The sequence below is a fragment of the Mobula birostris genome, chromosome 14 (genome assembly GCF_030028105.1).
Source record: "Mobula birostris isolate sMobBir1 chromosome 14, sMobBir1.hap1, whole genome shotgun sequence".
Taxonomy (NCBI): domain Eukaryota; kingdom Metazoa; phylum Chordata; class Chondrichthyes; order Myliobatiformes; family Myliobatidae; genus Mobula; species Mobula birostris.
Window position 1 is genome coordinate 24356615 of NC_092383.1, and position 14551 is coordinate 24371165.

Sequence of the window (14551 nt, forward strand, 5' to 3'; positions counted from 1 at the left end):
TGACTAATTTTATAACTTTCTGTAGCGTCATTCAATCCTGTGCAGTAACTTCCACCCCCCCCCCCACCACCCATACTAGACAGTGAGGCAGCCTGTCAGAATGCTCTCATTGATATGAACTACCATCCATAAAATGTGAACAAGGCTGGGCGGGAATTAATACCCAGTTTATAGACTGTTCTTTTTATACAGAATTTTAAGTTTGGTATGAATTAAAATTTGACGGCATTTAAATAGCTCAGGCAGACATAAAAGGATGAGAGATGTTGAGCAAAGGTTTCTTGTGTGTTATGACTGAATGTGAAAGCAGAAGAAACGTGAATGTAATTGCCTGGAGGCACTTCCATTCATGTATATCAGGAAGATCATGTGCCTTTACAGAAAACTCCTGGAAAAGTAGCAGTCTGGGCAATCTTTCTGTTTCATTTGTTTACTATTCAAATGTAAATCATATTAACTCGTGAATAATTTAACCATATTGAAAGGTGAATGAGCTTTATTGATAATAAAGTAGAAAAAAGCCACGGGTCATAATTCAATTAGAATTTCAAAAGGTCTAGAGTTACTCTATTGTGTCCTTGATAAAGAATGCAAAAATGTCTAATACAAGAATTCCTCAGTTGTTTTGGAAGTGTAGGAATCAAATGTGTTCTGAATCGCTGTGAGTTGTTTCTAAATGTGGGTAAATCCTGTTCATTTGATGAGTTCTATTTTGGGTTTTGACTTTCCTTCTGCTAGGTTTATAAGGTTTTTCTGCTTTCTCCTGTTTGGAAGGCATTGGTTCCCTGGACAATTTTTTCCTCCCAAACGCTATGCCACATCTTGCAATTGCAGCAGTCCTATTTCCACCCAGCCAAGATCAGCTTATTCAACACAGACAGGAGATTGAAACTATTGGAGAGCTGTGGTTTATAAACCTTATGTTACTTCTTTCCTTGCCAGCTCAGCTTGCAGTCCATTGGCCCAGCAGAGTGTATCTCCCAGTTATGGCATTACAAGTACATGACTCAACTTGCTTCTAGGCCAGAGGCAGGTTTACTCGAGCCCAGAATAACAATCTGTGGTATTTCTGTGTTATTAGGGACAGATGTAGATAATGTTTAAATGGAAATTAAATATCCTTGTTTATTATCATTTAGATATTACATAATCAGGAGTTAAGCAGCATTGGATCAGGAAATTGAAGCAGATTGTGGCTAAAAAACTATGCCTAATTTGTTGATTACTTGGTCATTCATTTTTTTTGTCTTCGCAAAGACTTGAAAAATATTAATTTCCTACGAAACAGTTCCCTTTCATTGGGAATCTTTGTGAAAGGAGGGCAAACTAATTGTTTGTCAAATAAGTAATTTAATATTGTTAACAATGATGTTATTAAATTGATTGGCTCCCTCAGTTTATACAAAAGGACATCTGAGATGAACTGAACATGACATTCTAGTAATGAACAAAGGCCTTTCCTCTGCAGACTTTCAGATAAGAGCTGCTTTATTGATTTTTTTCTAAGATAACCAATGGTGATTTAGTGTTAGATGGGTTGATAGCTCTTGGACATAAAATACTCATGGATGGAATGTGGAAAATGAGAAATAAATATTTACGTTAGTCTTTTACACTGTGAGAATAATTGCAGAACTTGCTAAGATTTGTAAGTCTCTAAAATTGTTTGTAGCTGTAAACTGTCATCTGCAACTACAGAACAACAGTGGAATTTCTGGAATTACAAGGAAACTGGGTGGTTAGAAGATGCAATTAAGGTAATAAGCAGTCTGATTACTCCAATCAGTTTGCTGGCTAGATGTATTATGCACGCTGGATACTTACATAATTAGCTGTCAACACCAGTGACACTCTAGTGATTGTTTTCTTAGACATATATCACAGTAAAGGAATTATTAACCAAATGCCATCAGGGCATTTTGGTGAATGATGTCAAGGTCATTACTAACTACGTTTTACTTCATTTGAAAATGCGGGCACAATATGGTAACACACACAAAATGCTGGAGGAACTCAGCAGGCTGGGCCGCATCTCTGGAAAAAGTATGGTCGACGTTTCAGACCAAGACAATTCATAAGGACCGATATGGTCTAGGTACCATACAGAATGACAGTAAATAAGAGAGTGTAGGAGGGCTAAATACAAAGGAATCCAGATGTGTTGGGGATATAGCTAACTATGATCAGAGGAGAAGTGTTGCCTAGAAAGTAAAGATCTACAGAACACAACAGGGAGAAAGGAAATGGTGGTACAGTTGGATAGTTTATTAATGCGTTGCAGCATAAATTATGCAAAAAATCTTGAGGTCAGTGATAAGTTCTTTCAAGAGCCCCAGTAATTGTCAACTTCTATAAAGAACTACTTTAGCTCCATCTGAATCCTGTTTATAATTTTGACCTGGAGAAAGCACAGAAGGGAACAAGAAGACTATTTTTTTATTTATGTATTTGTAGGATTTTCCCCCCATATTTCAGATGGTTGTAAAGTCTTGAGCCTGCTCTCTCCAAATCTTCCTGCTTCAAGGTGAAGATAGTTACAGATTGTTCAGCTTTTATTTATGTATTCAGGTTTTGCATAGTGTAGTCATTGAGAATAGTGACGTTCATGGGCCTCCTCTCTTTATTGAATGCTTAATTGATCACTATTATTCATAACTGTATGATGCAGAGCTGCACAGCTTTGATCTGATCAGTTTGTTGTTGTATCACATCGATTCATGTGTTAGCTTGCTTCTTCCACCGTTTAGCATAAATATAAATCTTCATTTACTTCATTTATTTATTGAGATACGGAGTGGAATAGCCCCTTCCGGCCCTTCAAGCTACACCACCCGGCAAACCCCCAGTTTAATCCCAGCCGAATCACAGGACGAATTACAATGACCAATTAACCTACCAACTGGTACGTCTTTGGACTGTGAGAGGACACCGGCGTACTTTGAGGAAACCTACACAGTCAGAGGGAGAGTGTGCAAGCTCCTCTCTGTGTTGTGGTTGTTATTTTTTTGGACTGGCTGTTGTTACTCTTGGCTTGCTGTTCCATGGGAGTAATTGGCCTTATTGATAGTAATGGTTGACTGAGGTCATAGGTGATAGCGGAATATGCTTCTTCACCCGTGTGCATGCCCAGTTTTGAGCTGTTAGATCATTCTGAATCTACCCTACTTAACAGAGTGTTAGTGTCATGTATGGTGTAGTGGTGAGTGGTCCCAGTGCAAAAACAGGATGTTGGCCACACAAGATATTTGCACTGGTTATTTCTATCTCTATGTTCATAGGCACAGAGCCTTCAACAGATAAGAGTGAAGTCAGAGGTTTACCCCTTGAATTTGTTCTCACACCACCTGCACTCCAGCCACATCTTTCAATGCTCAAGAATTCTCTGAAGGTGTCAGTGCGCCTTGGTGACATTGGTTATTTATTGCCCATTCTTTTATTTTCCATCCCTGTAACTGTTCCTGAATTGCTCCTCCACTTCGCTTGGTAGCTGTTAGTTAATTAATCACATTGTGGCTCAGCAGTAACATACAGCAAGACTGGAGATTTTATTTTCCTGAAAGGTAGAACCAGATGTGTTTTTTTAAAATGGTAATGACAATTACCAGTATAATTTCTGAAATGTGATTACTTTGGTTTAAGTTCCCCAGCTGCCCTTGGAGGATACAAACTCAAATCTCTTAATCAACAGTGCAGCGCTTTAACCATCGCACATTGCTATTTGGTGAGGTGTACAAGATTACTTGTCAAATACACACCACTTGCAGCAAGTGTTAGATGATGTTGCAGCAGCCCTTTTAAGGGCTGTAACCCATGCTGTCTGGTGAATGGACAAGCGGTCGACAGGTGTTTGATATTGGATTGAGTTAGCACCATATCCCACAAAAGGAATTTCCAACACAACATAATGATTTTTAGAAGCTCGCAAGGGATGGAAGTGTTATTTCTGTAATTCATACATGTTAAATATGTCACAAAGATTAAATGTTTTTGTATTTTTATTCAATAACTAGGCAGTTCTCTTTCTGAAGCTGTGCCATCTCTATATACTGATCTCTTTGTCATGACTGATATAGTTTTCCTGACATTTTTTTTTCTTAGACTTGTGTATTTACATTGTTTAGTACAAAAGTCTTAGGCACCCCAGGTTTTTTTTATGGTTTCATATGGCCTCCACAGAGCACCAACCTCAACATCATCGAGGCTGCCTGGGATTACCTGGAGAGACAGAAGCAAACAAGACAGCCAAACTCTGCAGAAGAACTGTGGCAAGTTCTTCAAGATGCCTAGAACAGCCTACCAACTAATTTTCTTATAAAACTGCATGTCAGTGTACCTAATAGAAATGATGCTGTTTCAAAGGCAAAGGATGGTTAAATATTGATATGATTTAGTTTTTTTACTTTTTACTGACTTTATGGTTTTTTTTTGATATTTAGAAACTTTTCATTATTTTTAAAGCATTTTCACTTTTCAGATTTTTTACATATGTCTAAAACCATAATTAATTTTGCTATGATTTTAAGACACTTGTGGTTAATGATTAGTTTGGCTGAACAACTATAAAATGAACCCATGCATTTTATCTTGCATACTTTTATTCTAGCCACACTTTGGCAAGTGCAGGAAAAATGGACAATATTTATCTCTTATTATTTTTTTCATTTTGTTGTTGAGTTTCCTGGTCAAGTTAAAAAAAACATCTTTTCTCTTAGTATCAGGATACTGATTTTTTATTGAGGCCTGTACTATGAGCTCATGCATTATTAGTCAAGTAGACACTCTGTCATTTGTTTTGATAATATGTCCCTTGTGATGTTCCTCATAATCATTACCACCAAACCTATTTCTTTTTATGAGTAGCTCTCCAGTGAATAGCATTGGATAATTATCAGGAGCATTTGCGAATTACCCTTCCTACTATCAGTACTAATAACATATATTATAGTTTTGACTGACATCAAATAATAAAATACTGAAAAATATAATTTTCATGAGAATAAAGCAAACAAGCTCAGCAAGTTTACTCAAATAAACCAGACAAGAAGTTCCCAGACTTGATCTACTCAGTCACTTGAACAATTATTTTAAGCAAAAAAAAAATCCTTTTTCCTATTTGTATCATCTAGCCAATTTTCACGGGGAATTGCATCATATTCTGACATAGGGAGAAGGTAAGAAGGTTTGCCTGCTGCTGTATTTTAATCTGTCTGTTCCTGATTTCATGAAGATGATATCAGTTATGGGAAAAGAATGCAGACAGAGGTCTTCCATTTAACAATCGACCAATGAAACTAAACACTGCATCTGGTTCACAAGCCTTGTCATTTTTGAGATCTACATTGCAACCTTTATTAATTTCACATGGTATCAGTTTTTTAAGCTTTCAATTCAAACATCAACAGTAAATGATGATCAATATGTACCTTGAACTGTTAAAAGTACCTAACTGTCTTTTAATGTTCCTCTTGGAAAAGTAACCTCATTTTTATATATAATTCATTGCAATTGTATTATGTAGCATTTATAACAAATTATCTGCAGGCTTTGCATGAAATAACTTGGTTGTTTTAATATTAATCTGCTTATCTTACTACTACGTTGAACTCATAAGTAGCTGATTACTAGTATTAAAAATTTTGAAATTATATGATGCAAAGATTAAAATAATTTCTAATAACACATATATAAAGTCTATTTCTTTGTACTTCCTTATTTGAGCACAGCCTGCATTATTGCAATGAACTCCTGTGCAATGGAGTCTGCTCGGGACGGCCACATTTGCTGGCTTGCCATTTGTTACCTTCATTGATCTTGACAGCTGTCCTTCATGTAATCTTATCTTAGTATTCTAGTTGCAATCTGCAGTGGCACCTTTCTCCAAGGGAATTTCCAACTGTTACGCTGTGATTTTCCACTCCATGATATCTAGTGCAATGAATGCCTAGGGATGCACGCTTGTACTTTCAATCTACGCAAATTAATCTATCATTTCTTTTCCTTCTGCAGTTGCTACTTCTTTAATTTTTAATTTCTTTTGCTGAAACCATCCTGGCTTGTAGAGTAAAACAGAAAGTGTACATGTAAAGAGAATTGCTTTATTTGATGGATGATTTGTCTTAAATGGAGGCCACTTTGCCCTGAAGTCTCTGCCTATGGGACCAGTGACAACTTGGTAAAAAAAATATTGTTAGTGCCCATAGCCATGGTGTAACCATTAGCATTAAGAGAGAAGATATTTGCCTCTTTGTGGAGTATGCTCGGAAACTACATAGAGTTATTAGAGATAATTAAAGGAATCAGGTTTAACATCGTCATAAAATTTGTTGTCTTTGCGGCAGCGTTGAAATACAATACATAATAACAGAAAAAAACATGAATTACAGTAAGCGTGTGTGTATAAATATGTGTGTGTATGTATTTATTATGTATATCTATATAATATATAGTTTGTTAAATTAAATAAGTGGTGCAAAAATAGAAAGTAAAAAAGTCTGAGGTAGTTTTCATGGGTTCAATGTCCTTTCAGAAATTGGATGACAGATGGGAAGAGCTGTTCCTGAATCGTTGAGTAAAGGTGTTTTATGGCATCAAAGTATTCCACCTTCGATTTTCCAGCTAATTAGTAGTGTTTTCATAATGAATGTATCACAGTAATGCAGGAAACACACCAATCATTGTAACTATTATGTGTAGTAAGCTTCCATAACCAGCAATGACAATGCACTGCACAGACACAAAATGCAGGGAGAACTCAGCAGGTCAGGCAGCGTTTATGGAAATAATCAACTGGGGGTGTTTCAGACTAAGATCCTTCAACGGGTTTGGTGACCTGCTGAATTCCTCCAGCATTTTGTGCGTGTTGCTCTGGATTTCTAGCATCTGTAGAATTTGCAGAACAGCAATATGCTTAAGCCTTTGTCTCATGCAACAACATTGAAACAATCTCATTTGCCCTTCAGGAGCATCAGGACGCTAAATTGGACATCACTGGAAAATGTGAACTGTTCACAGTGTAGAACACACGTCAGACTCCTGCTCCAAACTTATTGTTGTGAGTGCAGGATCCAGGCATTGCAAATCCTGCACTATTTCAGGGTAGCCAATGCCAAGTGAAGTCGTACCTCTGCAATTCTTGTAACCAGTTATAAAGTCAAAAAGTTATCCAGCACAAAAGCCCAACCCATCCATGCTGACCTTGTCTATTTGAGCTAGTCCAATTTGCCTGCATTTGGTCCTACCCTCTAAAGCTTTCCTGTTTACTGTACATGCACATCTAAATGTCTTTTACACATTGCAATTGTACCTGCCTCCTCAGCTTCCTCTGGCAACTATTTCTATGTTCTCACCACCTTCTATGTAGAAAAGTTGTCCCTCCAGCCCTTTTAATATTTCTCCGATCATCTTAAAATTTATTCCCTCTAGTTTTAAACTCCCCTTTGCTGGGAAATGGTCTGTGACTATCCATTTTATTTACTCTCCTCATGGTCTTATGATCCTTTAAAAGGTCATTCTTCAACCTCCTTTGCTACAGAGGTGAAAGAGATCCAGCCTCTCCTTTTAACCCAGGCCCTCTGGCCTTGGTAACTTCTTCATGAGTTTTGCCTGCAGCCTTTCCAACTTAATGGCATCCTTCCTATAGCTGAGTGACCAGAATATTCAAAGTATGGTCTCACCAATGACTTGTATAATTGTAACGTGACACCCCTACTTGTGTCATCCCCTAGATTAACCAGCCAAAATGTCAGACCTCCTCCCTATCAAAGTCAAATTCCATCTGATATTCTTGGGCCCATTCTTTGTTTCATCCAGATCCTGTTGAAGTTTATTATTAGTTATCTTGCAGGTTTTGGAAGCCTTATGGAAGAGCTTGCAGAAAATCTGTGAGGATCTTCAGGCTTGCCTCTGGGTGCCTTAGCTGATGAGGCAGGCAGAAGGAATAGGATACTTATATCACAGAGAACCAGCAAAGACCCCTCAAAGAAAGCAGCAGAGCGATGCAGCTGGTGGAGTTGATCCTTCCCATCTCCAGCACTCCAAGTTCAATCCTAACCTGTCATTATCTATGTGGAGCTTGCACTTTCTCCTTGCTACTGCAGAGATTTCCACCAGTTGCTGCAGTTTTCTCCCACTTCCCAAAGGCATTGGGTTGGTAAGTTAGTTGGTCATTGTAATTGCCACTCGAGTGTGGATGAATGATAGAATCTGGTGTTAATGTGAATGTGGTGATGACAGGAAAGATTAGGGTAGGAAATTTATAAAGGTGGGAGCTTGATGTTCAGCATGGGCTCAGTGGGCCGAAGGGCCTGCTTCTGTGCTAATATTTTCTATAATTCTATGCTATGTAGCCAAGTGGAGGCAGGGCTAAGCTGTAGCGTCAGGATGTGGATGAGGTGACTGCAATCTACAAACAGGAAATATCAACAAACCACCCCACTGCTCTCAAGCACTGCTTGGTGCAATGATTTCCATCACTCGGCAATTTTTGAGATATCCCACAATACCCTTACACATTTGCCATTTCTTCAGGCTCGCACTCACCAAAATTGCCGAATACTCATCCTCAAACTCAATAAAATATAGCCAATGTCATGTCTTCTTTGCAATTGTGTCAATGTGTTGGGCCCAGGATAGGTCTTCAGAGATGTTGACAACATGAAACACGTCACCCTTTCTTTCCACTGCTGGTCCCTCGTTGAGGACTGGTTCATGCTCCTTCAACTTCCTCTTCCTGAAGTATGAAATACGTGCCTCAAAGAAGAGGCATCCACCGTTAAGGACCCCCATCACCCAGGACCTGCCCTGGTCTCATTGCTACCATCAGGAAGGAGGTACAGGAGCCTGAAGACACAGACTCAGTGATTCAGGAACAGCTTCCTCCCCTCCACCATCTGATTTCTGAATGGATGTTGAATCCGTGAGTACTACCTCACTACTTTTTTTATTTTTGTTTTTGCCCTACTTATTTAATTTAACTATTTAACATGTATTTTGCAGTTTTTCAGATTTTTCTCTATTATTATGTATTGCATTGAACTACTGAGCAAAGTCAGCAAATTTCAAGACAACACACACAAAATGCAGAAGAAACTCAGCAGGCCAGGCAGCATCTATGGAAAAAAAGTACAGTTGACTTTTTGGGCCGAAACCCTTCGGCAGAACTGTTTGTGAAATTTCAAGACATATGCCATTGATATTAAACCTGATTCTGATTCTGAAATCTGTGGTGCATTGCCAGGCCTGTCACGTGCCTGTTTCAAATATCAAAGACAGTCGTGCGGTGGGTAAATTACTAGACTCATAATCCAGGACAAAAGGTGCAGAGATGTATTCAAATCCTCCATGGCAGCTGAGGAACTTAAATTCAGTTGTTCAAATATCCTGGAATTAGAAAAAGAAATATCAAGCATCTGTGAGGGTGACCACATGTTGGGGAAACTCTCTGTGACAGTAATACAACTTTAAGGAGAAAATCTGCATTTCTTCCACAATTTGGACTAGGCACGGTGATGGACGTACAGGAATGCAGCTGAATCCTGACTGCCCTATGAAATAGTTTCAAAAGCCTAAATTATTCCAATTTGCCACAACTCCCAAACTCTGGGAGTACCTTCCTGCAGAGTGTTTTATTGGCTTATGAAGGCAGCAGTGTTGCCTCAATCACAGTCAGGCTTGGGCATTAGATACTAACTTTGCTGGTGATGCTCAGCCTATTCTATACCCTGACATCCCACCCCTCACGGAAATTCCGGGAGTCTCCCACATATTGATAGCGGCTCCCTGACGCCCGCAAATTATATACAATATCCCGGAAATTGATTTTTTTTGAGAGGGAGAGGGAGAGCGAGAGGGAGAGGGAGAGGGAGCATCCTGATTGGTCTCTCTTTGTGCTAAGTAGACCTATCAGTTTTCTCTGTGGGCAGGCTTTACAGTTGACCTCAAAAATAATGACAGTGTTGCCGCTGCACTGTTTGCAACAGTGACTTTTCTATTGCCCATGGTGGGTTAAAATGTAAAAAACATGTTGAGGTGAGTTTAACAGGTGTCATTCGTTCATTAGCATAGCTAACATTATTTAAACTAGCTGGCTAGCTGCTAAGGAGCTATGCTATTGACGTCCTACGTGATGAGGCCAAACTCCCTGTAGACTTGCTTAAAGTTGTAATAGAATAAAAAAACGACTCCATGATAATATAATATAATATAAGTACATATTTTAATGTCACATTTTCTGCATATATCCCAACTTGGTTTACAAATCACTAAACAAAGTATTACTTTATACTTTATTGTCGCCAAACAATTGATACTAGAACGTACAATCATCATAGCGATATTTGATTCTACGCTCCCACTCCCTGGATTACAAATCAATAGTAAATATTAAAATTTAAATTATAAACCATAATTAGAAAATAAAAAAATGGAAAGTAAGGTAGTGCAAAAGAAACCGAGATGCAGGTCCGGATATTTAGAGGGTACAGTCCAGATCTGGGTCAGGATCCATTCAGCAGTCTTATCGCAGTTGGAAAGAAGCTGTTCCCATATCTGGCCGTACGAGTCTTCAAGCTCCTGAGCCTTCTCCCGGAGGGAAGAGGGACGAAAAGTGTGTTGACAGGTTGGGTCGTGTCCTTGATTATCCTGGCAGCACTGCTCCAACACTATGCGGTGTAAAGTGAGTCCAAGGATGGAAGGTTGGTTTGTGTGATGTGCTGCACCGTGTTCACAATCTTCTGCAGCTTCTTCCGGTCTTGGACAGGACAACTTCCATACCAGGTTGTGTTGCACCCTAGAAGAATGCTTTCTATGGTGCATCTATAAAAATTAGTGAGGGTTTTAGGGGACAGGCCAAATTTCTTTACTTTTCTGAAGAAGTAAAGGCGCTGGTGGGCCTTCTTGGCTGTGGAGTCTGCTTGGTTGTACCAAGTCAGGTCATTTGTGATATTGACCCCGAGGAACTTAAAGCTTTTGACCTGTTCCATTTGCGCACCACCAATGTAAATTGGGTCATGCGGCCCGTTACTCCTTCTGAAGTAAACAACCAATTCCTTCGTCTTGCTGAAGTTGAGGGATAGGTTGTTGTCTTTGCACCATGCCACCAGGTTCTTCATTTCCTCTCTGTACTCAAACTCATCATTACCCGAAATACGGCCTACAATTGTTGTGTCATCAGCAAACTTATATATTGAGTTCAATGGAAGCTTGGCTACACAATCATGGGTATACAGTGAGTACAGCAGGGGGCTGAGTACACAGCCTTGTGGGGCACCGGTGCTCAGAGTGATTGTAGAGGAGAGCTTGTCCCCTATTCTTACAGCCTGGGTCCTGTCTGTGAGGAAGTTGAAGATCCATCTGCAGATCTGAGTGCTAAGGCCCAGGTTCCGGAGCTTAGGAATCAGTTTATTTAGAATGATGGTATTAAAGGCAGAGCTGTAGTCAATGAAAAGGAGCCTTATTTACGCGTCTTTATTCTCCAGGTGTTCTAAGGAGGAATGTAGGGCCAAAGAGATGGCATCTGCCGTTGACCTGTTGCTCCGGTAGACGAATATTACATATACCCTTGGAGGTCATCCGGGCCGGGGGGGGGTGGGGGGTGGTGGGGGAGGGATACGGGGTTGCGGGGGGCAGGGGTGCTACCTCCCTGATATGAGTTTTTGCAGGGTGGGATGTCTGTATACCTATATCTGCACAATCTCCAATGGTGGCACATCCTTCCTTAAATACATAGATTGAACCTCTATGTGATACTCCAGGCTACTTCTGCTTCTGAAGAAGGGTATCAGCCCAAAACGTCAACTGTTTATTCATTTTCATAGATGCTGCCTGACTTACAGAGTTCCTCCAGCATTTTGTGTGTTTTTTTTGATTTCCAGCATCTGAAGACTGTCTAATATTCCTGATTCAGGTGTCAGGAACCCTAGGTTCTTTTGAGACACAACATTTTGTAGATTCTCTTCCTCAATTATAATAGGTTGTTTTATCAGCGTTTTCTAGTGTTTTTTCCTAGTGATGGAAATTGTTTTAATTCCTTCCCTCTCTTTAGCAGCTTGATTACACTGTATGTTAATCTTTTGACATTTTTAGTACCTTCTGTCACGAAAATAGAGGCAAAATAATGATTTAGTCTCTGCTAATTCTCTCTTTCTCATCATTCATACCCCAATCTCATCCTCCAAGAACCAATAGGACAGAATTGGGAACTGAGGATTTACTCAATAGATTTAGACATAGATGTGTTTTATCTTGATTATATGTACAATTTGGTTTATGGATTTTTGTTTCGTCTTGTCCATAAATTGTAAACTCAAAGACCATAAAGAAAAATAACGACCCTCAAACTGGAGCTATGTAAGCATCACTAATGCTTAGACTCAAAATAAACACAAGGAAAATGCTACCAGTTTGACAACACATGTTCTACCAAGTAAGTTCTCTCAAAACATGCCCCATTGCAAACTGTTCATTTATTTATTTTTTTAAAATCAATGAACTTTTGACCATTGAGGAATGTTGTACTTGGCCAGTAAGTGGTAACATAATGGTCCCTTTCATGAATGTAAGTTGCCCAATGAATAATGACCCTTGATAATTATAGCCCAGAATCTTAAAAGAAGCAGAGAAATTAGGCAGTATGTTATCTTGCCTTGTTATCTGTCCGAGAGAACAAGCTGAATCAGTGGCTGGGCTGATTTGTAGGTCAGCATGGAAAATGTGCTGGTAGCCGTATAATTGGGAATATGTAACATTAGGACAAAGCCCCAAAAGTCGAGCTTAATATCATATGTACAAGTATGAACAGGTGCAATGAAAAACTTACTTGCAACAGCATCACACACATTTAGCTTTATAAAGCAGTATTTACAATTTTTAAAAAAAGTAAATTAAAAAATTAAATATAAACTGAACACAATTTTACAATAAAGAACATAATTAGAGCAAGTAAAAATCCATTTTAGTACAAATTGATCAAAAGCAGCGGGTAATACACAAAAAAAATTGGCAGAATTCAGCAGGTCAGGCAGCATCTATATGAAAATGAATAAACAGTCAACTTTCTGGCATGAACCCCTTCATCAGGACCAAAAGTCGACAGTGAAATATCACTGACACACTCAGCAATTCAGGAACAGCTTCTTCCCTTCTGCCATCCGACTTCAAAATGGACATTGAGACCATGAACACTATCTCACTACTTTTTTTTTATTTCTGCTTTTTCACTAGTTAACTTAACTCTTAGTATTTATATATATTATACTGTATATATGCTTGCTGTAATTCAGTTTGCTTTCCTATATTTGTCATGTATTACATTGCTCTGCTGCTGCAAGGTTAACAAATTTTGTGACATATGCCGGTGATATTAAATCTGATTCTGTTAGTTCATTTCCACAGATGTTGCCTGATGACTTCCTCCAGTTTTTTGTGTGTGTTGCTCTGGATTTTCAACATCTACAGGAACATCTTGTGTTTAAAATCTTCAGCTGGATGAAAGATTGCTTTGCGGTGAATTCTTATTTACAGTTAAGTTTTCTATGAAGAATGCACAATTCCAGAAACTTGCTTTTATCACATAAACGCAAATGTTGCTCAGGAGCATTCTGCATCTCATCTACTTGTTTCTGTACTATTTCCAGAGGCATTTTAATATTGCACTTTGGTTTTAATTTGAGTTTTTCATTACAAGTGAGACTTAAACAGACTAAATTAGCTGGCATAAATACATTCTAACAGTTATAAGGTCAGACAAGTCGATGAAATCTCATAATAAAACAAAGGGATAATGACTTATTTTTGCATCAAAGGAACCTTCCTTTAATGTGTGAGAATTCTTCACTATAGAAGCCTTCAAGGACAAAGGGAGCTATTTTAAACTAACCAAGTATATCCTAGGATATATAAGAAGCAGGAGATCAGGGCACAGAGACTCAGCAGCTAATGATACCACTGTGCAATTAAAGTGACCTGGATTTGATTCGGACTTCAGGTGCTGTCTGTATAAATTCCTCTCCCCACCCTCCACCCCACCAAAGAGCTCTGGTTTAACTCCTGTATCCCAAACATGTTGTTAGGTTAACAAATTACCCTCAATATAGATCTGTGGCAGAAGAATCGTGTGGGACTTATCGGCCTGAGAGAGACATAGCCACAGGGAAATAAATGAGGGAATAGGATTGATTGGAAAGATCCGAAAGCCATTATAGGTCAAATGGTTTCCTTCTATGCCATAGAAAACTATAATATAAATGGTAAAAGGAGTTGATTGACCAACCACCAGAACTATTTTTATGACTGTACTTTGTGGCACATGCATGATTGAACAGCACGAGGCCTCCATTTTTTCAGCTGTCCTGTCAGGTGAGGCAGCTGTGGTTGGTGAGTAACGAGTCTCCACCTACGGGACCATCCACATAGCCCCCTGACAGCTGAACACTGTTGCACATATTCTCACTGCTTCTAAATGCCTCTATAAAAGGATGCGTTTTAAACTACTTAAGAAAATAGAAGTAACTAATTAATGTTTAGTTAAACTATATCGATCTACTATAAATTAAGA